The 25,593-nt window shown below is 36.3% G+C and overlaps 1 protein-coding gene across 8 annotated transcripts in view; it reads right to left on the reverse strand.

The window, feature by feature from the left end:
- The window catches only part of PDE3A (phosphodiesterase 3A), a 379,994-nt gene that overhangs the window by 256,825 nt on the left and 97,576 nt on the right, over nucleotides 1-25,593 (reverse strand). Inside the window, exon 1 of one of the 8 annotated variants that reach the window (XM_086404065.1) lies at nucleotides 24,474-25,305. The exons of the other annotated variants lie outside the window; for them this stretch is intronic. The gene's annotated coding sequence lies outside the window, so the exon portion shown is untranslated. Of the gene's footprint in view, nucleotides 1-24,473; nucleotides 25,306-25,593 lie in introns of those variants that run through there. 8 annotated transcript variants of the gene reach the window in all.

Below are 25,593 nucleotides of genomic sequence, written 5' to 3' on the forward strand. Positions count from 1 at the left end.
TTACTATTTCCTTAGTTTCTCCCATTTAATATTTTCTTTCAGATGTCATCAGAAATATATGCTGTGCCTAAAATTATTATGCTTCTCAAGACATTATTCAGTATATAATGTCTTTTTAAAAATATATAAAAAGTGTTTATTGGAAGGAGATTTTAGGTGTTTTTAAACTCCAACAGTTCCTAAATGCCTAAATACTTATTATCAACAACATAGTGTTTGAATTAGTTTATCAAGTTCAGAAAGAGTCAATCAGTTTCTATGCTGAATAAGTAACCTGCAGATATGTATTTTAGGAAAGTGATCATGGAGACAATGTTAAAGACTGAACAAAGGCCGGGAGTCAAGAGGCTAGAAACAGAAGCCCATGACTAACAGCTAGGTGGGAGAAGACTAAGATGAGCTAAAGCTGCAAGAATAGAAAGGAGTTGACAGACACAAAACTGACAAGATGTTACAACATATTAAAAGTAAGGAATGAAGTTCAGAGGGCAGGCAAAAATGGATCTGGGACATCACACCAAGATAACAAGAAGGATACTATTAGGTTACAGATTTCCTAGCTACTAGGAAAATCTGAACACTTCAATCACTCCCAGGCTTAAAAAACGACTTCAAAGTCTTTCAGGGTTAAACATGAATATATGTTTCAAAATCTGCTAAACAAATACAAATGAAAAATAATCATGAGAATGGTGTGGTGTGATTTCTGTTTTCTCAGACTTTATGATTATTGGTTTTTATGCACCCCATTATTGGGTTGTGAGACTTATACCCCCTGAGCACCAAGAATCTGGACTCACTTCCTAGTTCATGTGGAAGTGAGAACTCAAGATCACTACACCATGTTAATGATACACTTAGTGACAAAGCTGGCAGCCTCACAGTGCACAAAAGAAGCAATTTGGTAATCTCTTCTCCTGGGTCATTTAACAAAATAACTCCTGCCAGAAAAGATGTCTGAAACTTTAAGAGGGTATTCGTGATCCTTCCATCCTTTGTGTACAGAAATCCTACAAAATTCAATTACACTGCTTGGCAATCCACCACTAGCAGTGAACAAACACTTTTTAAGCATTGATTTTTCTAATTTCTCATTGATTTTTCTAATTTCTCTCAATTTCCTTAGTTTCTCCCACTTAATATTTTCTTTCCAATATCAGAAATATATGCTGTGCCTAAAATTATTATGCTTCTCAAGACATTATTCAGTATATAATATCTTTTTAAAAATATATAAAAAGTGTTTATTGGAAGGGAATTTTAGGTGTTAATATTAAATTATATAAATATTTTAGAAATTAATACTAATTTAATTTATTTATATTATATTTAAACTTAATTAATTTATCTATATTAATATTTATACTATATTTCTATAATTAGAAATATATACTAATAATAGGTCACTATTATTAGTATAGCGACCCCATGGACTTTTTTTTTTTTTTCAATTTTAATTAAAAAAAATTATACATGTGTTCCCCATCCTGAACCCTCCTCCCTCCTCCCTCCCCATACCATCCCTCTGGGTCATTCCAGTGCACCAGCCCCAAGCATCCAGCATCGTGCATTGAACCTGGACTGGCATCTCGTTTCATACATGACATTTCACATGTTTCAATGCCATTCTCCCAAATCTTCCCACCCTCTCCCTCTCCCACAGAGTCCATAAGCCTGTTCTATACATCAGTGTCTCTTTTGCTGTCTCGTATACAGGGTTATCGTTACCATCTTTCTAAATTCCATATATATGCGTTAGTATACTGTATTGGTGTTTGTCCTTCTGGCTTACTTCACTCTGTATAATAGGCTCCAGTTTCATCCACCTCATTAGAACTGATTCAAATGTATTCTTTTTAATGGCTGAGTAATACTCCATTGTGTATATGTACCACTGCTTTCTTATCCATTCATCTGCTGATGGACATCTAGGTTGCTTCCATGTCCTGGCTATTATAAACAGTGCTGCGATGAACATTGGGGTACACGTGTCTCTTTCCCTTCTGGTTTCCTCAGTGTGTATGCCCAGCAGTGGGATTGCTGGATCATAAGGCAGTTCTATTTCCAGTTTTTTAAGGAATCTCCACACTGTTCTCCATAGTGGCTGTACTAGTTTGCATTCCCACCAACAGTGTAAGAGGGTTCCCTTTTCTCCACACCCTCTCCAGCATTTATTATTTGTAGACTTTTGGATCGCAGCCATTCTGACTGGTGTGAAATGGTATCTCATAGTGGTTTTGATTTGCATTTCTCTGATAATGAGTGATGTTGAGCATCTTTTCATGTGTTTGTTAGCCATCTGTATGTCTTCTTTGGAGAAATGTCTATTTAGATCTTTGGCCCATTTTTTGATTGGGTCATTTATTTTTCTAGAGTTGAGCTGTAGGAGTTGCTTGTATATTTTTGAGATTAGTTGTTTGTCGGTTGCTTCATTTGCTATTATTTTCTCCCATTCTGAAGGCTGTCTTTTCACCTTGCTAATAGTTTCCTTTGATGTGCAGAAGCTTTTAAGTTTAATTAGGTCCCATTTGTTTATTTTTGCTTTTATTTCCAATATTCTGGGAGGTGGGTCATAGAGGATCCTGCTGTGATGTATGTCAGAGAGTGTTTTGCCTATGTTCTCCTCTAGGAGTTTTATAGTTTCTGGTCTTACGTTGAGATCTTTAATCCATTTTGAGTTTATTTTTGTGTATGGTGTTAGAAAGTGTTCTAGTTTCATTCTTTTACAAGTGGTTGACCAGATTTCCCAGCACCACTTGTTAAAGAGATTGTCTTTAATCCATTGTATATTCTTGCCTCCTTTGTCTAAGATAAGGTGTCCATATGTGCGTGGATTTATCTCTGGGCTTTCTATTTTGTTCCATTGATCTATATTTCTGTCTTTGTGCCAGTACCATACTGTCTTGATAACTGTGGCTTTGTAGTAGAGCCTGAAGTCAGGTAGGTTGATTCCTCCAGTTCCATTTTTCTTTCTCAAGATCGCTTTGGCTATTCGAGGTTTTTTTGTATTTCCATACAAATTGTGAAATTATTTGTTCTAGCTCTGTGAAGAATACTGTTGGTAGCTTGATAGGGATTGCATTGAATCTATAAATTGCTTTGGGTAGTATACTCATTTTCACTATATTGATTCTTCCAATCCATGAACATGGTATATTTCTCCATCTATTAATGTCCTCTTTGATTTCTTTCACCAGTGTTTTATAGTTTTCTATATATAGGTCTTTAGTTTCTTTAGGTAGATATATTCCTAAGTATTTTATTCTTTTCGTTGCAATGCTGAATGGAATTGTTTCCTTAATTTCTCTTTCTGTTTTCTCATTATTAGTGTATAGGAATGCAAGGGATTTCTGTGTGTTGATTTTATATCCTGCAACTTTACTATAATCATTGATTAGTTCTAGTAATTTTCTGGTGGAGTCTTTAGGGTTTTCTATGTAGAGGATCATGTCATCTGCAAATAGTGAGAGTTTTACTTCTTCTTTTCCAATTTGGATTCCTTTTATTTCTTTTTCTGCTCTGATTGCTGTGGCCAAAACTTCCAAAACTATGTTGAATAGTAATGGTGAAAGTGGGCACCCTTGTCTTGTTCCTGACTTTAGAGGAAATGCTTTCAATTTTTCACCATTGAGGATAATGTTTGCTGTGGGTTTGTCATATATAGCTTTTATTATGTTGAGGTATGTTCCTTCTATTCCTGCTTTCTGGAGAGTTTTTATCATAAATGGGTGTTGAATCCTGTCAAAGGCTTTCTCTGCATCTATTGAGATAATCATATGGTTTTTGTTTTTCAATTTGTTAATGTGGTGTATTACATTGATTGATTTGCGGATATTGAAGAATCCTTGCATCCCTGGGATAAAGCCCACTTGGTCATGGTGTATGATCTTTTTAAGGTGTTGTTGGATTCTGATTGCTAGAATTTTGTCTAGGATTTTTGCATCTATGTTCATCAGTGATATTGGCCTGTAGTTTTCTTTTTTTGTGGGATCTTTGTCAGGTTTGGGTATTAGGGTGATGGTGGCCTCATAGAATGAGTTTGGAAGTTTACCTTCCTCTGCAATTTTCTGGAAGAGTTTGAGCAGGATAGGTGTTAGCTCTTCTCTGAATTTTTGGTAGAATTCAGCTGTGAAGCCGTCTGGACCTGGGCTTTTGTTTGCTGGAAGATTTTTGATTACAGTTTCAATTTCCGTGCTTGTGATGGGTCTGTTAAGGTTTTCTATTTCTTCCTGGTCGAGTTTTGGAAAGTTGTACTTTTCTAAGAATTTGTCCATTTCTTCCTCGTTGTCCATTTTATTGGCATATAATTGTTGATAATAGTCTCTTATGATCCTTTGTATTTCTGTGTTGTCTGTTGTGATCTCTCCATTTTCGTTTCTAATTTTATTGATTTGATTTTTCTCCCTTTGTTTCTTGATGAGTCTGGCTAATGGTTTATCAATTTTATTTATCCTTTCAAAGAACCAGCTTTTGGCTTTGTTGATTTTTGCTATGGTCTCTTTTGTTTCTTTTGCATTTATTTCTGCTCTAATTTTTAAGATTTCTTTCCTTCTACTAACCCTGGGGTTCTTCATTTCTTCCTTTTCTAGTTGCTTTAGGTGTAGAGTTAGGTTATTTATTTGACTTTTTTCTTGTTTCTTGAGGTGTGCCTTTATTGCTATGAACTTTCCCCTTAGGACTGCTTTTACTGTGTCCCACAGGTTTTGGGTTGTTGTGTTTTCATTTTCATTCATTTCTATGCAAATTTTGATTTCTTTTTTGATTTCTTCTGTGATTTGTTGGTTATTCAGCAGGGTGTTGTTCATCCTCCATATGTTGGAATTTTTAATAGTTTTTCTCCTGTAATTGAGATCTAATCTTACTGCATTGTGGTCAGAAAAGATGCTTGGAATGATTTCTATTTTTTTGAATTTACCAAGGCTAGCTTTATGGCCCAGGATGTGATCTATCCTGGAGAAGGTTCCATGTGCGCTTGAGAAAAAGGTGAAGTTCATTGTTTTGGGATGAAATGTCCTATAGATATCAATTAGGTCTAACTGGTCTATTGTATCATTTAAAGTTTGTGTTTCCTTGTTAATTTTCTGTTTAGTTGATCTATCCATAGGTGTGAGTGGGGTATTAAAATCTCCCACTATTATTGTGTTATTGTTAATTTCTCCTTTCATATTTGTTAGCATTTGTCTTACATACTGCGGTAGATATCCCACAGTCTGGTTTGCTAGCCCAAATTATTTCGCTCAGATAGTGCTCAGGGTATTCAGGCCAGATTCTTACTCTGAGCGATGCAGCCCGCGCTGCGCCTCCCTGCCCAGCCCCTGCTTGCTAATGGTGCGTGCAGGCGTCTGCGCTGCTTCTCCGCTGGGGGAGTTACCGTAGGACTCGCAATCTTCGAGTTTTAATTGTTTATTTATTTTTTCTTCCTGTTACGTTGCCCTCTGTGCTTCCAAAGCTCGGCACAGATTCGGCAGCGAGAAGGTTTTCTGGTGTTTGGAAACCTCTCTCTCTTTAAGACTCCCTTCCCGGGACGGAACTCCGTCCCTCCCTCTTTTGTCTCTTTTTTTGTCTTTTATATTTTTTCCTACCTCCTTTCGAAGAGTTGGATTGCTTTTCTGGGTGCCTGATGTCCTCTGCCGGCATTCAAAAGTTGTTTTGTGGAATTTACTCGACGTTTAAATGCTCTTTTGATGAATTTGTGGGGGAGAAAGTGTTCTCCCCGTCCTACTCCTCCGCCATCTTGGCTCCTCCCCGACCCCATGGACTGTAGCCTACCGGGCTCCTCCATCCATGGGATTTTCCAGGCAAGAATACTGGAGTGGGTTGCCATTTCCTTCGCCAGGGGAACTTCCCAACCCAGGGGTCAAACCCGGGTCTCCCGCTTTGTAGGCAGACGCTTTACCGTCTCAGCCACAAGGGAAGCCCAAAAGTCATAACAGCAACGGTGAAATAATCCTCTTAAACCTTGCATACTAGAAGCTGTGTAATGGTGATAGAGGAAGCAGAGGGCAAGATTATCAGTATAATCTGTGATGTTAGGCAGACCTTTGCCCAATGTCAATGTCAGTTGACTTACGTCTTGCATCTTTACCTAACTACGATTAGTGGGAACTTGCTAGGATTCTAATGCCAATGCCAGGTAATTATCTTTATCATTTCAATTAATCTTATAGATCCATACAATTGATAAGGCAATTTTACAGATGATAAAATAGGATCCAGAGAAATGAAGGCTAGTACTGAACTTGATCACCTGCCTTTTTAATTTCCAGACAAAAGGCTAATGACAAGAAGCAACAAACACAATATATATATATAACATGTAAAATGTAATTAAAGTGCAAGACAGCAATATTCTGAGACAGCTCAGAGTATAAAAGGGAGTACTCAGAAATCAACTGCAAATGAAAAAATAAATACCATAATGAATTTATGAATAGAGTCCACCAGAACAAAGTTGCTATTTTGAAACCTAAGTAACGCAAAGTACTTTGCTTGAGTTCAAAAGACAAAAATCACAAAGCTGGCTGGCTACAAAAGGCAGATCTGCTATGATGTTAAATGAGTGTTTCAAGAAATCTGCTTACCTATTGATAAACATTCCACTGTTTAATTAGCCCAAATATTCAGATTAAAGTGGATGTCCTAACTACACATAAGGAAAGTCTAAAATCTGGTAAAAGATGTCAGAAGATATACATCTTCAATGCTCTTAAGAGAAAATCACACACAGAAAAAGTAAATCGAAAAGAGATTTTTAAACATTCTATTTTATATAAGCAAATTAATAACTCATTTTTTAAAAATATTGAACATGGAAATATATATGACTATAGAGTAAGGGAAAACATAGGGAATTATTATACAAAGCTTTGGGGTAAAACGTGGGTGGACTATGTAATATTGTACATCAACTGTACTTCAAAAAATAAAAAGGGGTCAGGCTAAACTGTCTTTAAAATTCATTTCAGAATTCAAGATTCCTAGATATCCAAACAAAAGAAGAAGAGAATGACCACTGACCTCTTTTTTTTGCTTCCTTAAAGCATCTCTTCCAGAGATTTCACATAATCTATTATTTTAACCAAATCTATCTATTTCTCAAGCCAGAATTTTCAGAAAGACAAAAACAACCAACAACTTAGAATTTATGTTTACCAGCTGTTGTCTTTTACTCCCAATTAGATAAAAATTGAGTGTACTTATTAAAATAACACTCAGGTCAAGTAGTTCAACAACCAAGAAAAAACTTTGGAAGCACAGTTAACAAAAGCAGCCCACTCAACAATGAGAAAAACAAGTCTCCAAAAAAGCAAATGAAATGTGTACTCATTTCGGCAAATTTTGAACTCAACTCTGGAGTTCAAATGACTGTTTGTTTTTACCCTTATAACCACAGGATGAGAAGCACACACACTGAAGTTCTCTTCCACAATCAAACTAAAAAAGAGATGGAGAAAGACAGGTCCCTTTAGTAACTAGACCAGGTGGTAACTATTAAGAAGGAGAAAGAAGATACATTTTATCCTCAAGTTCAAACTTCATCACTGTCATACAGAGCCACACTTAGCTAATTGTTAATAGACTGATTTCTGTATTCAAATTGGATTTGTCTAGAGTATCAGAGAAGTCAATGGCACCCCACTCCAGTACTCTTGCCAGGAGAATCCCATGGATGGAGGAGCCTGGTAGGCTGCAGTCCATGGGGTCGCTAAGAGTCGGATACGATGGAGCGACTTCACTTTTGCTTTTCACTTTCATGCATTGGAGAAGGAAATGGCAACCCACTCCAGTGTTCTTGCCTGGAGAATCCCAGGGACAGGGGAGCCTGGTGGGCTGCCGTCAGAGTCGGACAAGACTGAAGTGACGCAGCAGTAGCAGCAGCAGAAGCAGAGTATCGATTACACACACAAAAAAGTGAGAAACACAAAGATAAGCAAAATGGCCTCTTACTAGAAGATATTTAAAAATAATGTTCTAGTGACTTCCCTGGTGGTCTAGTGTTTAAGACTCCCTGCTTCCAATGCAGGGGGCATGGGTTTGATCCCTGGTCAGGGAACTAAGATCCCACATGCTACAGGGTGGGGCCAAAAAATAAAAATAGGAGAGCTAATTTGTATTTTAAAAAAATGTTCTAGTCATAATCTAGTTCTAAAATAATTTCCTTAAAGTGACACGTACATCATGGCCACTCATGATATCACATTAGAAGTCACCTGACCATGACTCAACTCTGTTTATTAGGTGGTTCACCAAATGGTACCTCCTCATCTTATTGGAACACCTGAGAATTACTGCTTCCCACTCAACAAAAATTCTTAATTCTAGAGCTTTTATTTTGGTTGAAATCCTTTATAAAATTAAAAGAGAATTTAAACCCCATTTATTTGTTCATTTAACCAAAAGAGTTTCATTCACAGATTATAACTGTCAGTGCAGAGTGTTTGGGCTCCACAGAAGCATCCGTTGCTTTGCTTGACTTCCAAGAGCTTGGCTGTCCAAAACTGAACTGGGAGCACATTTCCCTCTTGCAAAACACAGTTAAGTGTACTGGACAGAGGGTGGGGCCTCAGGACTCCCAGTGACTGTTTGGATGGATCTCTAGGGAACATGCTTTTCAAGAGTCAGGAGAGAGAAAAATAAATGGGCCAGAGGGTCAGGTTTTAACCTGCTGACTTACTTCATTGGCTCTTTACACACAGCAATGACCTCCAAACAAATTCTATTGAAACATGTTTTTTTTTTTTTTTTTTATGATCTAAAAATCACAGAATCGCTTTGATGAGTAATTTTTGGGCACACATTTGCACTATTTATCGTGTTTTCTTCTGGAATATCCCTTTCAATATAGTCTCTCAAGTTCTAAGAAGTAGGAACCACTTCTCCCATTAGCTCTCCTATTTTATCCACCTCTAGGACCTCCAACTTTATTGACTATTTTATTCAGGACATACTGCCGTTTTTCAAATAAATAAACGGATTAAAGATATTTAGCATTCTAGAACATGTAAGGACTTAACTGGGGGGCGGTTTGTGGAAAGGAAATCATATCAGTTTTAGGCATGTGTAATGTTACAATTTAATATATGACTAGTGTAAAGATTACTCTGTGCTTGAAATACACTGTAGAAAAGAAAAAAATGAAATATTAATGAAGAGAATAAACTGTGGAGAGCAGTCTCCAATTTTATTGACTTCTATCTCTATACAAAATTTGATGAACTAAGAAAAACACCCAGAATTTTTATAAGCTATACGTCATTTCACATTTCCAAAAAAATTTAAACAGGGCATCATGAACCTAAAAACAAAGGGAAATGGGAGGGAGGTCTGGGAGGGAGGGAACATGGGTGTATCTATGGCTGATTCTTATTGATGTACGACAGAAAACCACACAATTATGTAAATCAATTATCCTTCAATTAAAAAATTAAAAAAAAAGAAAGAAGTAAATAGTAATGCACAAAGAACCTATAATGTCATGGCTAAGTTTCTAATTTCTTTTAAGGTTCTTTTATATTCTCATATATTATTAACTTTTTCTTAATAATATTGAGATTTGCTTGATGGTATAAATGGAGTGTGAAATTTAATAGGTTCCTAAGGTGGTGAGAGAACTTCTCTGAAAATATTTGACTTACTTCCTATGAGACAAGATGTGATGTTAATGAGCCAGGTACATCTGGAGAGTTTTGGATATACCTTTTATTCACACATGAAATACTCATGCCTGCGCCCTTCTGTCTCATTTCACTTAATAGCAGATCAGCTATTTATAGTCCTACAGTACAGTCTTGAGGAAGAAAGAAAACTTGCATCACATACTATCCTGGTATGCACTTAGGGTGTATATGAAAAAAAAACAAAACCTGTTTTGAAAGTAATCACAATTTAACCCATTAAACATCTTAAGATTATCAACATACAGAATAAAATCTTACAGATACAGAGTATATCTCATGGGCCTAGAGAATTACACTGTCACTAAAATCAAGTACAGAAAAGACAATTATGATGAAAATTAGCTGCCTGATGGACAAAATGATGATATACTCAATATTATACTTACAGACCGGAAAAGCGAGCCCTGAAAAAATATTTCAGGTATCAGTTTACCAATTGTCAGTGGACCTTGTTAAGTGACTATATTGCTTTCAAAGCACATAAACTCCAGGAGTTGGTTATGGACAGGGAGGCCTGGCATGCTATAGTCCATGGGGTTGCAGAGTCGGACACAACTCAGCGGCTGAACTGAACTGATGTTTAATATAATGCTGATAATATCAATCAAATTTCTCATCATTTCAACTTAATTACAACAGCGCACATTTTAGGGAAGATCCCTTAAAGTAGGAAAGGGCAACCCATTCCAGTATTCTTGCCTGGAAAATTCCATGGACAGAGGATCCTGGTGGGCTACAGTCCATGGAGCTGCGAGCATCAGATGCCACTGAGAGACTGAACACACACACAAACACACACATACACTTTTAGGAAACAGTCACTCCAAGAACAGAGCCATCTAGTGGCAAGTGCAGAACCAAGAGTATTACATCCAATTACCAATGAACATAAAAGCACAAGTAAATATCATTAACTAGGCAGAAACAAATTTAAAAAATGATTCTGCTTTCCAGAAAAGAAAATTAAGTGAAAAACCCAGCTAAAAGTGTATATACTCCTTATTTAGTAAAGTTCTTACCTGTAAAAGAGACTAAACCACAACTACACACATATGCTCACACACAAACAATACACATAGGCATGCTCTCACAATAGAAGGAATTGTGCTAGAATATTAACAGTGTCTAGGTCCAGGGTAGTGGAACTAACTGTGATGTTTTGTCCCCTTCCTGAGGCCTGTCTGCATTTTCCTCAATGAATAAGCACTGCTTTTGTAATTAGAAATTGTATTTCCAAATACTCTGAGCAAACACTGAAACAAAGGTTAAAAATTAAAAATAAGAGTAAAGCCAATAATCTTTGAGAATATTTGATGTTTCTCATTTCTTAATTCTACATATTTGTAGCTCATTGATATACATGAACTACTACCATCTGATACATTTACCATAGGTATAGTTGATTCCTCACCCGGGAATAAGTTACAATATGCTTAGATATAAGGCATAGAGCTTTGCGCCAAGATTTGATTGAGCAACAGATAAAAGTTTAATGCATTTATGTGGAGTTTTAAAAACACATATAAGGGACTTCCCTGGTGGTCTACTGGCTAAAACTCCATGCTCCCAATGCAGGGTATCTGGGCTCAACCCTTCATCAGGGAACTATATCCTACATGCAGCAACGAAGACCCAGTGCAGCCAAATAAATGAATATTTTAAAATAAAACACATATATATTACTTGCCAGAATTCTTAACACTGCAAATAACACAGAGGTTGAAAAGGAAATTTCTTTTTCCATTTTGCAGATGCAAAAATGGAGATTGAGAGTCATCATATTATTCATCTCCAGCTCTGCCATTAATAAGCTAAAAATCTGATTCCTAGTTTATTATTCTGCATAATGTAACAATTTTGATACCTGGAGTTTAAATTACCTGCAAACTACTTTCATATTTATTCTCAAAAGTTCTGATTGATGGCAACAGCAACTATTCTCATTCCTATTCTTAGATGGACATAGGTAACACACTATAGCTGAGACAATTTGTAGGATACAATTTGTATCCTGGGTATAGCATGAATATAGGTTTTACTCTCCTACAATATGTTGATATTTTACCAGAGTTTTTTAACTAAATGAATACTGAATTGTAAGAACGCTTGACATAAAATTTTAAATACTGTAAGTTGAGAATGAAAGGAAATGGTGAATATTGAAAATATTTTTTCAAATTATTTTAAAATATATTTAAAATTGCTTTACCCAAACCAAAATTGATAATGAGTCAAACAAATCAGAATGTTGTATAGGGCAACTTTGAGAAGGACACACTTCTGATGAGAGAACTAATCCTAACTCAATTCTAATCTTCATGAATTACCAAAAAGTAGTTTTAGTTTTCAATATTTCCAGTGTTCAAAACTGACTTGGAAATTTTGGGGTTAAGTACTTGTCAAATAATACTTTTAATATATTTCCCACCTAAAATTACAAGTCAACAAGTTACAGGTGAGATCCAGGGCTGGTAATAACTCTTTTTTTAGTGGTAACACAGACTATATCCTATATGATATACATAGCACCCAAAGTAGAGAAACACAGCATTGAGGAGGCAAGGGAAGTACTTCATCTCTTTCCCTGCTTTTCATATTCCTTTTATTCCTACTCTAATTGCTATTTTAAAAATCTTCCATGACTTCCCTGGTGATACGGTGGTTAAGACCTTGCCAATCAATGCAGGGTGTTCATATTTGATCCCTGGTTGGGGACCAAAGATCCTATATTCCTGTGGCCAAAAAACCAAAATGTAAAACAAAAGCAATGTTATAACAAATTCAATAAAGACTTTAAAAATGGTCCACATCAAAAAAATGTTTAAAAATAAAATGAAAAATAATAAAAATAAAAGTTTTCTGATACTATCTATATTTTGGTATTTTATACTATAGATACATAAAAATAATTTTTGCAGTAAGACAGGGTATTACTAACTTGTAAATTGACATTTTGATACACATCTGCATTTTGTTCACCTGGTGAACCAACTGGTCAAAATTCATTTAAATTTGCTACAAGGTTACTTGAATAGGAATTTTGGTTTAAAAAAAAAAACAGCCATCAACAATCATCATTATTATTCCTTTTAATTACTGGGTTAAACTCAAAGTTTAACATAGATTAGTTAGGGAAGAAAGTAGATAAAAATGATTATTTTAATCTAACTTTTCAAGATAAGTCTACCCTTTTATGCTTTATATCTGTATATAAAGGTAACTAGAAAGAAAGAAAAGACGGAATCAAACATACTATGTGTCACCAATTCCAAAATTCACATAGCAATCACCTTCGTGATTCGACTACATTATGGACCAACCCACCCATAATTTAGTACACATAAAATCAAATTTCCTTCAGTTGAATTTATTTTTTAAAACTTGACATTGCCTCTTAAATGGAATGTGTAAGTGTGTGTGCTAGTCACTCAGTTGTGTCCGACTCTGTGACGCCATGGCCTGTGGCCCTCCAGGCTTCTCTGTCATTCCCCAGGCCAGAATACTAGAGTGGGTTGCCTTTCCCTTCTCTGTAGGATCTTCCTGATCCAGGGATCAAACCTGGGTCTCCTGCATTGCAGGCAGATTCTTTACCATCTGAACCACTAGAAAAGCCCCACTTAAATGTAAGCTGAGTCACTTCAGTCGTGTCCAACTCTGTGCGACCCCATAGACGTCAGCCCACCAGGCTCTCCTGCCCCTGGGATTCTCCAGGAAAGAACACTGGAGTGGGTTGCCATTTCCTTCTCCAGTGCATGAAAGTGAAAAGTCAAAGTGAAGTCGCTCAGTCGTGTCTGACTCTTAGGGATCCCATGGACCGCAGCCTACCAGGCTCCTCCATCCATGGGATTTTCCAGGCAAGAGTACTGGAGTGGGGTGCCATTGCCTTCTCCACTTAAATGTAAACTCAATAACAAATCAATAACATTTTATGTAAGTATAAAGTTACCATTAAATTAAATTCAATGAGAAATAATGCCAGGCAGTTACATTCCAGCAAGATGCTATTCCCTGAGAAACTCTCTCAGGTATGTTCTCTGTTATGATTGGAGATGAGTAAGTACTGAGGGGATATTGAAGGCCTACTAGCACCAAACAGATCTGCTCCCCTTCTTTAAAAAAAAAAAACTTTTTATTTTATATCGATATATAGACAATTAACAATGTTTTGATAGTTCAGGCGAACAGCGATTGGACTTAGCCACACATACACATTTAACTATTCTTCCCCTCTTCATTAATCAAAATGTTGAAGAGAATTGAAAACATATAACTTATTGAGCACATAATATCTATAAGCATTTCTGCTGCTGCTGCTGCTGCTAAGTTGCTTCAGTCGTGTCCGACTCTGTGCGACCCCAGAGACGGCAGCCCACCAGGCTTCCCCGTCCCTGGGATTCTCCAGGCAAGAACACTGGAGTGGGTTGCCATTTCCTTCTCCAATGCATGAAAGTGAAGAGTGAAAGTGGAGTCGCTCAGTCGTGTCCGACTCTTAGCGACCCCATGGACTGCAGCCTACCAGGCTCCTCCATCCATGAGATTTTCCAGGCAAGAGTACTGGAGTGGGGTGCCATCGCCTTCTCTATAAGCATTTCTAGTTATATCTAAAACAAACTTCTAGTTACATCTAAAACAAACTTTCATACAACCACTGATATGGACTTTACATTTCAAGAAATACCGTAGTATATTACACTAGACAGGAACGAATGAGATAAAGTTTTAGCTTATCAGTAATGATGATGGTTACACTAATAACACACTGGCATTTGTCTCTGACCTGAGTGTTTCAGAAAGGGTAATGCTGGAATGAATGGGATAAGTGAGCCAAAAAAAAGAGTGGGAACAGAAGACCTCCGAGATCAACCCCACGACCCTGCTTAAACTGATGAAGATGAACAATACAACTTCATGGGCCGAAGTCATCCTTTCCAGTTGCCAATGTTCTCAAGAGGTGTTGCTAATAATACGAAAAGACTACTATAATTTTCATATCAAACTATGAAAATAGCATTGCCTTTGTTCTAATAGATTAGTGATGTGAATTCTACTCTAATAGGAACAACTTTTTTCATGTTCCTCCAAAAGCTGAAAGATCTCTTTCATTTACCAGGAATGAAAATCTCCTGTATTGCATTCTGCTTATAAACTATGCATTCATTGTTTCAGAGAAGTACATTTCTCTTTCTTGCTAGCATCCTATTTCTCCAACCATTCATTTGCTAGCAACATTCTGCCTTAAAAAATGATTCTGCCAAACGAAGGCACTGATTAGGTATTTGAAGGTGGAAGGAAGGAAAAGTTCTCTTTTTTCTCTCTCTCTCTATTTTCAAGCAAGGAAACAGTGGCAGAGCACTCCCGAGAGCCACTCCAAGGCTGTGGCATCCAGCCTTCTAGCGGCAGAAATGTTAGCGGTCAACTCAGTGGCATCAGCGCTGCTCCAGTAATGACAGCAAAGGCAGCAGCCCTCCCTCCAGCAACTCAATGTCAAACGCACTTTCCTGGCCTCTAGCCCCAGTGGCTCAGCAATAGAGAATCCGCCTGCAATATCAAAGGTGCAGGAGACTCAGGTTCCATCCCTGGGCTGGGAAGATCTCCTGGAGGAGGGCATGGCAACCTACTCCAGTATTCTTGTCTAGAGAATCTCATGGAGAGAGAGGCCTGGTGAGCTACATACAGTCTGTGAGGTCACAAAGAGTTAGACATGACTGAGTGACTGAGCACATGTGAATGTGTGTGTGCGTGTGCACACACACACACAGCCCTGAGAGGTAACAGTTTTCAGTTTGGGAGGAAGCAGCCTTTTGCTTCCTTTGGCATCTCTAGTGCTTTTGTTATCAATGTAACCGATTCCTTTCCATCTCTCGCTGCTTAAAGTGAGTTCTCCCCACACTGTTGGTGGGAATATAGACTGGTACAGCCACTATGGAAAACAGTATGGAGGTTCCTCAAAAAACTAAAAATAAAAAAAAAATAAAAAATAAAAATAGAGGTACCACATGATCTAGCAATCCAACTCCTGGGCATACAGTCATGCAAAACTATAATTCAGAAAGATGCATGCACCGCTATGTTGATACCAGCACTATTCATAATATCCAAGATACAGAAACAATATATATTGACAGATGAATAAAGAAAATGTGAACATTTTCAACTGAACATTGAAAGTGAAGTCAAAGTGTTAGCCACAACACTGTAAATCAACTATACTTCAGTAAAAAAGAAAACATTACAGGACATCCAACATTTAAAGGAAATTATGCTAACAACTTTAAAAATGTCTTCAACATTTTTACTCTAAGTATCTGTTAGTATATTGTCTGCCTTTGATGCTTTCTATTAGGATGATTTTGTTTGTAACAAGGTGTAATGGGAGGGGCATGGTATTTGGGGTCAGACTACACACTGTCCTCGTCTGACCACTTCTTACTGCATAATGTTGTTGAGAGTCCACCTCACAAGAGTGTTCAGAATTTTACATGAAATTACATATGCAAAAAATAGGGTGCCCTCATCCTTTTTCCATCTACTGCTTTTATTTAAATAGCAACTCAATGTGTAGTCAAAGTCATAAAATTGCAAATAAAAATACTTACTATACAAATTTTTAATAAGTAACAAGAAACGTTAAATAAGGGGAAGTCATTCTTAATTCCTCCTTCTGACAAGGAAGCACTGCTAACATTTGATATATTTCCTTCCCCTTATTACTATGTACTTTTATTTACATATGTTACTCATTTTTTAAAATCCACCTTTTTTTCCTTCTTAGGGTTTTAGGATAAGCATTTTTCAGACACTCTGTGAACCACTGTCAGCACCATGTGCACTGACTGTATAACACTATATATATATATAACTGACTATATAACATTGTATATATATGACTGACTATGTAACACGCGCGCGGACTGTATAACACTATATAACTGACTATATAACACGCGCATGGACTGTATAACAATACATATATATAACTGACTATGTAACACGCGCGCTGACTGTATAACACTATATATATATATAACTGACTATATAACACGTGCACTGACTATATAACACTACATATATATAACTGACTATGTAACACACGCACTGACTGTATAACACTACATATATATATAACTGACTATGTAACATGCGTGCTGACTGTATAACAGTATATATATATAACTGACTATGTAACACACGCACTGACTGTATAACACTATATATATAACTGACTATGTAACACACGCACTGACTGTATAACACTATATATATATGACTGACTATATAACACATGCACTGACTGTATAACACTATATATATATAACTGACTATGTAACACACGCACTGACTGTATAACACTATATATATATAACTGACTATATAACACATGCACTGACTGTATAACACTATATATATATAACTGACTATGTAACACACGCACTGACTGTATAACACTATATATATATAACTGACTATATAACACACGCACTGACTGTATAACACTATATATATATGACTGACTATATAACACACGCACTGACTGTATAACACTATATATATATAACTGACTATGTAACACACGCACTGACTGTATAACACTATATATATATGACTGACTATGTAACACACGCACTGACTGTATAACACTATATATATAACTGACTATGTAACACACGCACTGACTGTATAACACTATATATATATAACTGACTATATAACACATGCGCGCTGACTGTATAACACTATATATATATAACTGACTATGTAACACATGCACTGACTGTATAACACTATATATATATAACTGACTATATAACACATGCGCGCTGACTGTATAACACTATATATATATAACTGACTATGTAACACACGCACTGACTGTATAACACTATATATATATAACTGACTATATAACACATGCGCGCTGACTGTATAACACTATATATATATAACTGACTATGTAACACATGCACTGACTGTATAACACTATATATATATAACTGACTATGTAACACACGCACTGACTGTATAACACTATATATATAACTGACTATGTAACACGCACACTGACTGTATAACACTATATATATATAACTGACTATGTAACACATGCACTGACTGTATAACACTATATATATATAACTGACTATGTAACATGTGCGCTGACTGTATAACAGTATATATATATAACTGACTATATAACACATGCACTGACTGTATAACACTATATATATATAACTATGTAACACGCACACTGACTATATAACACTATATATATATAACTGACTATATAACACATGCACTGACTGTATAACACTATATATATATAACTGACTATATAACACATGCACTGACTGTATAACACTATATATATATAACTGACTATGTAACACGCGCACTGACTGTATAACACTATATATATATAACTGACTATGTAACATGCGCGCTGACTGTATAACACTATATATATATAACTGACTATGTAACACGCACACTGACTGTATAACACTATATATATATAACTGACTATATAACACATGCACTGACTGTATAACACTATATATATATGACTGACTATGTAACACGCGCGCTGACTGTATAACACTATATATATATATAACTGATTATGTAACATGCGTGCTGACTGTATAACACTATATATATATAACTGACTATGTAACACGCACACTGACTGTATAACACTATATATATATAACTGACTATGTAACACGCACACTGACTGTATAACACTATATAGATATAACTGACTATATAACACATGCACTGACTGTATAACACTATATATATATGACTGACTATGTAACACGCGCGCTGACTGTATAACACTATATATATATATAACTGATTATGTAACACGCGCGCTGACTGTATAACACTATATATATATAACTGACTATGTAACACGCACACTGACTGTATAACACTATATATATATAACTGACTATGTAACACACGCACTGACTGTATAACACTATATATATATATAACTGACTATGTAACATGCGTGCTGACTGTTTAACAGTATATATATATAACTGACTATGTAACACATGCACTGACTGTATAACACTATATATACATAACTGACTATATAACACGCGTGCTGACTATATAACACTATATATATATGACTGACTATACAACATGCACACTGACTGTATAACACTATATATATATAACTGACTATATAACACGCATGCTGACTATATAACACTATATATATATGACTGACTATATAACACATGCACTGACTGTATAACACTATATATATATGACTATGTAACATGCGCGCTGACTGTATAACACTATATACATATAACTGACTATATAACACTAATATATATATAACTGACTATATAACACAGTGGGAGACATCTTGATGGTTTCAAAAGGCAGAAACCCCATAAAAGATGAACACCATCCTCACTTATGTTTTTGTTTTTTTACTACAAGTCGTCTATGTTTCTGAACAATGACCATATATCATGCAATCCCACTCCTAGATATATATCCAGAAAAACTCTAATTTGAAAAGATACATGCACTCCAATGTTCATAGCAGCATTGTTCACAGTAGCCTAGACGTGGAAACAACCTACATGTCCAGCAACAGATGAATGGATAAAGATGCGGCACATGCATACAGTGGAATACTACTTGTCATAAGAAAGAACAAACAATAATGCCATTTACAGCAGCATGGATGGACCTAGAGATTATCACACTAAGTGAAGTCAGAGAAAGAGAAATATCATATGACACCCCTTGTATGCAGAATCTAAAAAGAAATGATACAAATAACTCACTTACAAAACATAAACAAACTCACAGACTTAGAAAACAAACTTATGGTTACCAAAGGAGCAAGATGGGAAGAGGGATAAATTAGGAGGCTGGGATTAACATATATCGATATATACTATTATATATAAAATAGATATATTTTATATATATATATAGTATGTCCAACAGGGACACACTATATAGCACAAGAAATTCTGCTCAATACCCTGTGATAACCTACATAGGAAAAGAATCTGAAAAAAAAAAAAAATATATATATATATAATTGAATCACTTTGTTGGACACCTGAAACTAATACAATATTATAAATCAACTACACAATACAAAATGAAAATTAAATAAATACATAAATTTTAAAAAGAAAAGAAGAGCTCTGTGTTTCTCAATCACAGTAAAGACAGACTCTTTCTTATTTACTTTCAGACAATTATAGCAAAACTGGGGGGAAGTACCTTGCGTTTCAGTACAGTTCTATCTTCCTTATACCTGGTAAGAACTCCTCTCAGATCAGATAATAGGCTGTTAATTACAGTTTTCTGCATACATCTTTCTCTTTGTTTCTCAGGGCACATTAGTAGAAAAGTGGGAATAAGATACAGACCAGATGCCATTTCTAAACTATAACCCAGTTCACTCAAGTCTATGCAAAAAGATGTTTCCAGCATCACATAATTTATCCCCAAATATGCTTTTGGAAGTCAATGCTTATACCAATTGATGAAATTCAGCATAAGTCAAAGGACTATTTTTGAAAAAAAAAAAATTTAAAACAGTAGCAACAAATTCAATGCAACATTGGAAAGAAATGGAAATACCAGGTGAAATCTCTACACAAAAGGCCACCCATAGAAGGTGACGTTTTATCAACAACCTTGAAACAAAGCTACAGTATCAGCAGGCGCTGCACTTTGGACTTCTGCAATAGCCCAGCTAACCGGTCTATAAATACTAAATCCATCCATGTGAAGATGAGCAAATACAGGAAGACAAAATTTCACTAACAGATTAAAATATCCAAGTTCCTGAAATCCAGAAGGAAAAAATATTTGGAAATATTTTTGAAGACAAAGATGTCAAAGATCACATCTGTGAGTTAGTAAAGTTAATCTCTAACGGAATCACCAGATAATCATAATACCCAACTGTATAAACGAAGAACACTGTGAAAACTTGTGGAGAAGATGGGGTCAGGATGCAGCAGTTTTGGGGAAATGAGACTCACTCTTCTAAATGCTAATTTATCTGACATGCTTACTCACTTAGTCAGGGCACAGTTTAGAAGTTCTTTTTTTTTTTTTAGTTTTACAGTATTGCCATAAACCAACTATGACAAATTTAATGACACTGTAAGTTATTTTTTAACAGATATAAGAGCTCAGATGATAAAATGTCCTAACATTTAATCTGCCAAAAGTAGATTAACCCTTAGAATACTGTAGAATAGAGACATGACACCCTTTTTTACCATTCAGTTCAGAGTTTATAAAATCAGTACTCCATTCTGGACCTACCACTTAGACATTATCAGAAAACATTATTATACTTTATATGTATAATAATAAAGCATATGTATATAAAATAATAATGATAAATCTCCTAAATAGATAAAATAAAACATATATGAAAATTAAGGTGTGCAAATATATTCAACAGGTGTGCTGTATGTATGAACTTACATGCACGCACAAACTCATGTATATACATACATACCCTTCTAAGTATAATACTAATGGAAGTCCTAAAGAAAGCTAAGATACCTATATATATCTAAGGTCTAAATATAGAATTCTTATGATTAAAAACAAAAGAAAAGAGATAAATTAAAATTTTCCATCCTCAGAACAGAAAATAGAATTTATTCCTTTTAGTACTCTCCATATTAGGAGGGGGATTCCTTTTCCACTCAAGCACTTTATCAGAATTTACTGGAGGCTTTTATCTCTATGTGAATTTCTTGCTTATTTGTTGCTATTGTTGATTTGTTTCTTGTTGAAAGTAGATGCATCTCTGCAGATGAAGTGATTGATTAGCCTTCATAAAAAGTATTAAAAGAATGGCCTGGGAAGGTGGTTTTAGCATACAACGTAACTCAGGCCAAGGGAGGACAAAGCATTGACAAAAGCATTTCCATGCTCAGTCAGGAGTGAGAACATTTCCAGAATGGTGCTCAGTTGGAGAACTCAGCCAAAAGCATAAATTCTCTGCTTGATTCTAGTGGGCAAATCCATGCCTGTGACTAAGTGTAACTCTGTAAAGAAGGAACTATAAAGGATCATTAAAATTGTATATTAATAAACTGAAATAACCACACTAATTGTTCAGCTATCATGCAATGCTTAGCAACTCTACCCGGGGATACGCATATGTCGAATAGAATCTCCAGTTAAATTTTTTGTAAGGAGTCTTTGTTACTAATGTATCAACAGTATGGTCCTAAACTTGTCAGATTTTTAATCGTTCCAACTCTGGCCTGTGACTTATACATTGGCGTATTAGATTTATAGCTTTCAACTGAGGTTATGTGGGGTTTGTTTCACTCTACACTGCAGAAAAATGCATCCTTTCAAAAAATTTGGAAATATAATTTCCTAAGAAATTAACTTCAAAGTATGGACATCATGGTTCAAATGTGAACTATTCATATTTGCTGTAATGTAACTATTCATCATTTGTTGAACTCCCCAAATTTGTTTGTATCGTATCTCTTCTTGGATGCTGTCATATGTTACATGAGCAAACAAACTCCCAGAGAATAGAGTACTAAATTTAGAACAAACACTACCAAATTCAGTATTTAAAATTCTACCTGCTTCCATATTTTAGTCACATGACTTACTTGTCACTTAGCAAATTTATACAGAGCAGAACATAGTAAATGTATTCATTTTTCTTTGTATAGAAATGCAGATTTTCTCTCTGCCTGTTGGAGAAGACAACCACCTACAAAGTTTGCCAAGGTATCCTAGACAAACTATTTAAATGGGCAGTTAAATTTTGACTTAACTAATATTTTTTCATATTTTCCTCCAAGTATTTTCATCACAAGAAAAAAAAATCATCTGTTGTGGTCAAGTGTCAATTTCTTTATCACTGAAAATGTCACACTGATTGAAATCTTTACAGGGATCTATGATATTCTGACTGAGGAAAGCTTTAGATATATCCCACAGTAATAGTTTCTAAAAAGTGGTCAGGCAGATTTAAGAGGTAATATCTAAAAAAATTATTCTACTTTTAATTTTTTTCTTCCAACATTTTCAGCATTTTAAAACATTTGCTTACACCTTACGCCACAGGACAGAGAAACAAGAGAGCAACAAATTGTAAGATATTTACCTATATATTCATAATTAGTAAGCTTACTGATTTTAGCATAAACATACAGAGATGACTGGAGTATATTTTAGAAGCAGCTTACCATTTCTTAGGAAATGTTGAGTGCCAGAACTCAAGAAATCTTACCCATGCAGCCTTTCATCTTCATTTATCTGGCAAGAGTCTGCCACCAGCCTACTATGTGCTGGGAACCCTGTTAAGCACTGTTCTTAGGCATGACTAAGATAAACCAAGTCTTCCTCTTATTGATGCTGGAGCAGGTGGGCAATAAGGAAATACCATGACAAGTTGTAATATGGACAATTCAGAAAACACAGACAGATAAAGACAGAATAATGAGAGTCAGCGTGTAACAACTGCTTAAAATAAGGTCATCTGAGGCAGACTCCACTGAGGAGGAAAACCAGAGAGGAGACCTTAAGAAAATATTGATGTAAGAAAAACCTCAGGGATATTGAAAGGAAGTACAGCCCAGGTGGAGAAAATAGTAAGTGCAAAACCCCTCAAGAACAGGCTCAGCAAGATCCAACAAGGGCAAAGGGCTGATATGACAAGAGGAGACATGAGTAAAGTGTTAGGAGAGAAGGTCAAGGACACAGCAGACAGGCAAGTCACAGCTGAGCTCATTGGCCGCATGAAGAACCTGAAATTTTATTTGAATGAGAGGTGAGGCAATCACAAGATTGCAGAGAAATGACATATCTGACTCACCTTTCAAAGGATTAGTTCTAGTGCCCTGTGATGAATAAACTATAAGGAAGTGAGGGCGGAAGCAGAAATCTTGTAGAAGTCTATCGCACTAACACAGGTAACAGATGATGGTGACTGAGACCAGGATGGTGACTGTGTAGGTAAGAAGTGGTGAGTCTAGCTAACTTTGAAGTTGGGTGGAATAGGATTTGCAGATAGATCAGATGCGGGATATTAGAGTAAAAGAGCTAAGAAGGATAAAGCCAAAATAGGTACCCTGAGCCACTGGACATGTACAGCTGGATAATCAGTGTATCACAACAGGGTTTCCTGAATATGACCCCTATTTAAATTCTGCTGCGGCTGCTGCTAAGTCGCGTCAGTTGTGTCTGACTCTGTGCGACTCCACAAACAGCATCCCACCAGGCTCCTCTGTCCCTGGTATTCTCCAGGCAAGAATACTGGAATGGGTTGCCATTTCCTTCTCCAATGCATGCATGCTAAGTCGCTTCAGTTGTGTCCGATTCTGTGTGATCCCATAGACGGCAGCCCACCAGGCTTCTCTGTCCCTGGGATTTTCCAGGCAAGAATACTGGAGTGGGTTGCCATTTCCTTCTCTATATTTAAATTCTAAGCAAGAGCAAAAAGTATCTAACATTTTATAGCCATTCCTCTCTGGCTTCTATAATCAAAATGTTGAATTTTCTAATTCACTTAGTTCTTAGATACTCTGACCAATATTGATTCTCTCTTTCCATAGTTTTTGCTGCCTATAGTTACAAATTTGGAAAACAAAAGCCCATAAGCCTTTCACCCAACTTTCTTCAGGCTGGTTTTTAACCCCTTGCGTCTGCTGATTCAAACCAATGATGTGGACAGGCGATGATTAAGAGGACCACAGTATTTTTTCTAAAAGTTCCTGAAGACAGAGGCTGGAAACTCTAAAATCTTACCAAGACAGCACCAAGGAAAGCAGGCAGTCCACAAGTGCCATGAGAAGAAAAAGCAGGGTCTTTAGCTGGAGAATCGGCTTCCCAGATGGCTCAAGTGGTAAATAATCTGCCTGCTGATGCAAGAGATGAGGAGGTGCAGGTTTGATCCCTGGGTCAGGGAAGACCCCTTGGAGGAGAAAATCACAACCCACTCCAGTATTCTTGCCAGAGAAATCCCATGGACAGAAGAGCCTGGTGGACTACAGTCCATGGGGTCACAGAGTCGGACACGATTAAGTACACATGCTTCCTTCTTCACTGGTGAATAAGGTGCATGATTCCATATTCAGAGCCTATTACCTAAACAAGGTAAACTGGTGCAAGCTGCTGAGGGAATGTAAGGTCAGAGGTCATCAGTGGCAGGAGTCAGGCATACTTCCTTTCCACCTGTTTGCTATCTATGGCTAATGACAGTCGTTAAGTTAAAGCCAAAAGACTCTGAGCCCTTGATGGGTAGTTTGCTCCTTTTCAATCTCTTCCAGCATTTCCCCAGGTAAGTTCTGCAGATCATTAACCACATCAGATGCTCTGAGTCTAAAGATGATTCTCTGATCAAATAAACGTAGGAAATGCTCTACTCCATACTCTTCCTGTAGAAATTTACAATGCTCCTTCATTAAAGGTTTTGTCAAGTTCCATGATACTCAAACTACTAACTCCTTAACCAGCATTTTCCCAACTTATTTTACCCACAAACAAAGAAAACAAGGACCTTAATTAGGACATGAGAAGAGGATTCAGAGAGACACTGCATAAGAAAACTGTCAAAACTTGGTGAATGATTTAATGAATGGATGACAGGCAAATGTCAAAGTTGACTTCAATACTAATACCACTAACTTGATGACCAGGTAAGGGGTGGGGTGGGGGCGGGGAACTTCTATATTAAAACAACTGACTCCAAAATTTTTTTTAAGTATTTTGATTCAATTATACACAGATATTTATGGATTGCCATGTTCCATAAATGAAACCAGGCATCAGGAGCAAGAATCATGGACAAGACAGGGACCATTCCTGCCTTTGCACAACTTAGTCCATGGGAGCCATTCCAGTCCCGTATGAGAACTCATCTGATAAG

Source organism: Bos grunniens, chromosome 5 (assembly GCF_055505025.1).
Source record: "Bos grunniens cultivar Pamir isolate PY7600 chromosome 5, Bosgru_T2T1.0, whole genome shotgun sequence".
Taxonomy (NCBI): Eukaryota; Metazoa; Chordata; class Mammalia; order Artiodactyla; family Bovidae; genus Bos; species Bos grunniens.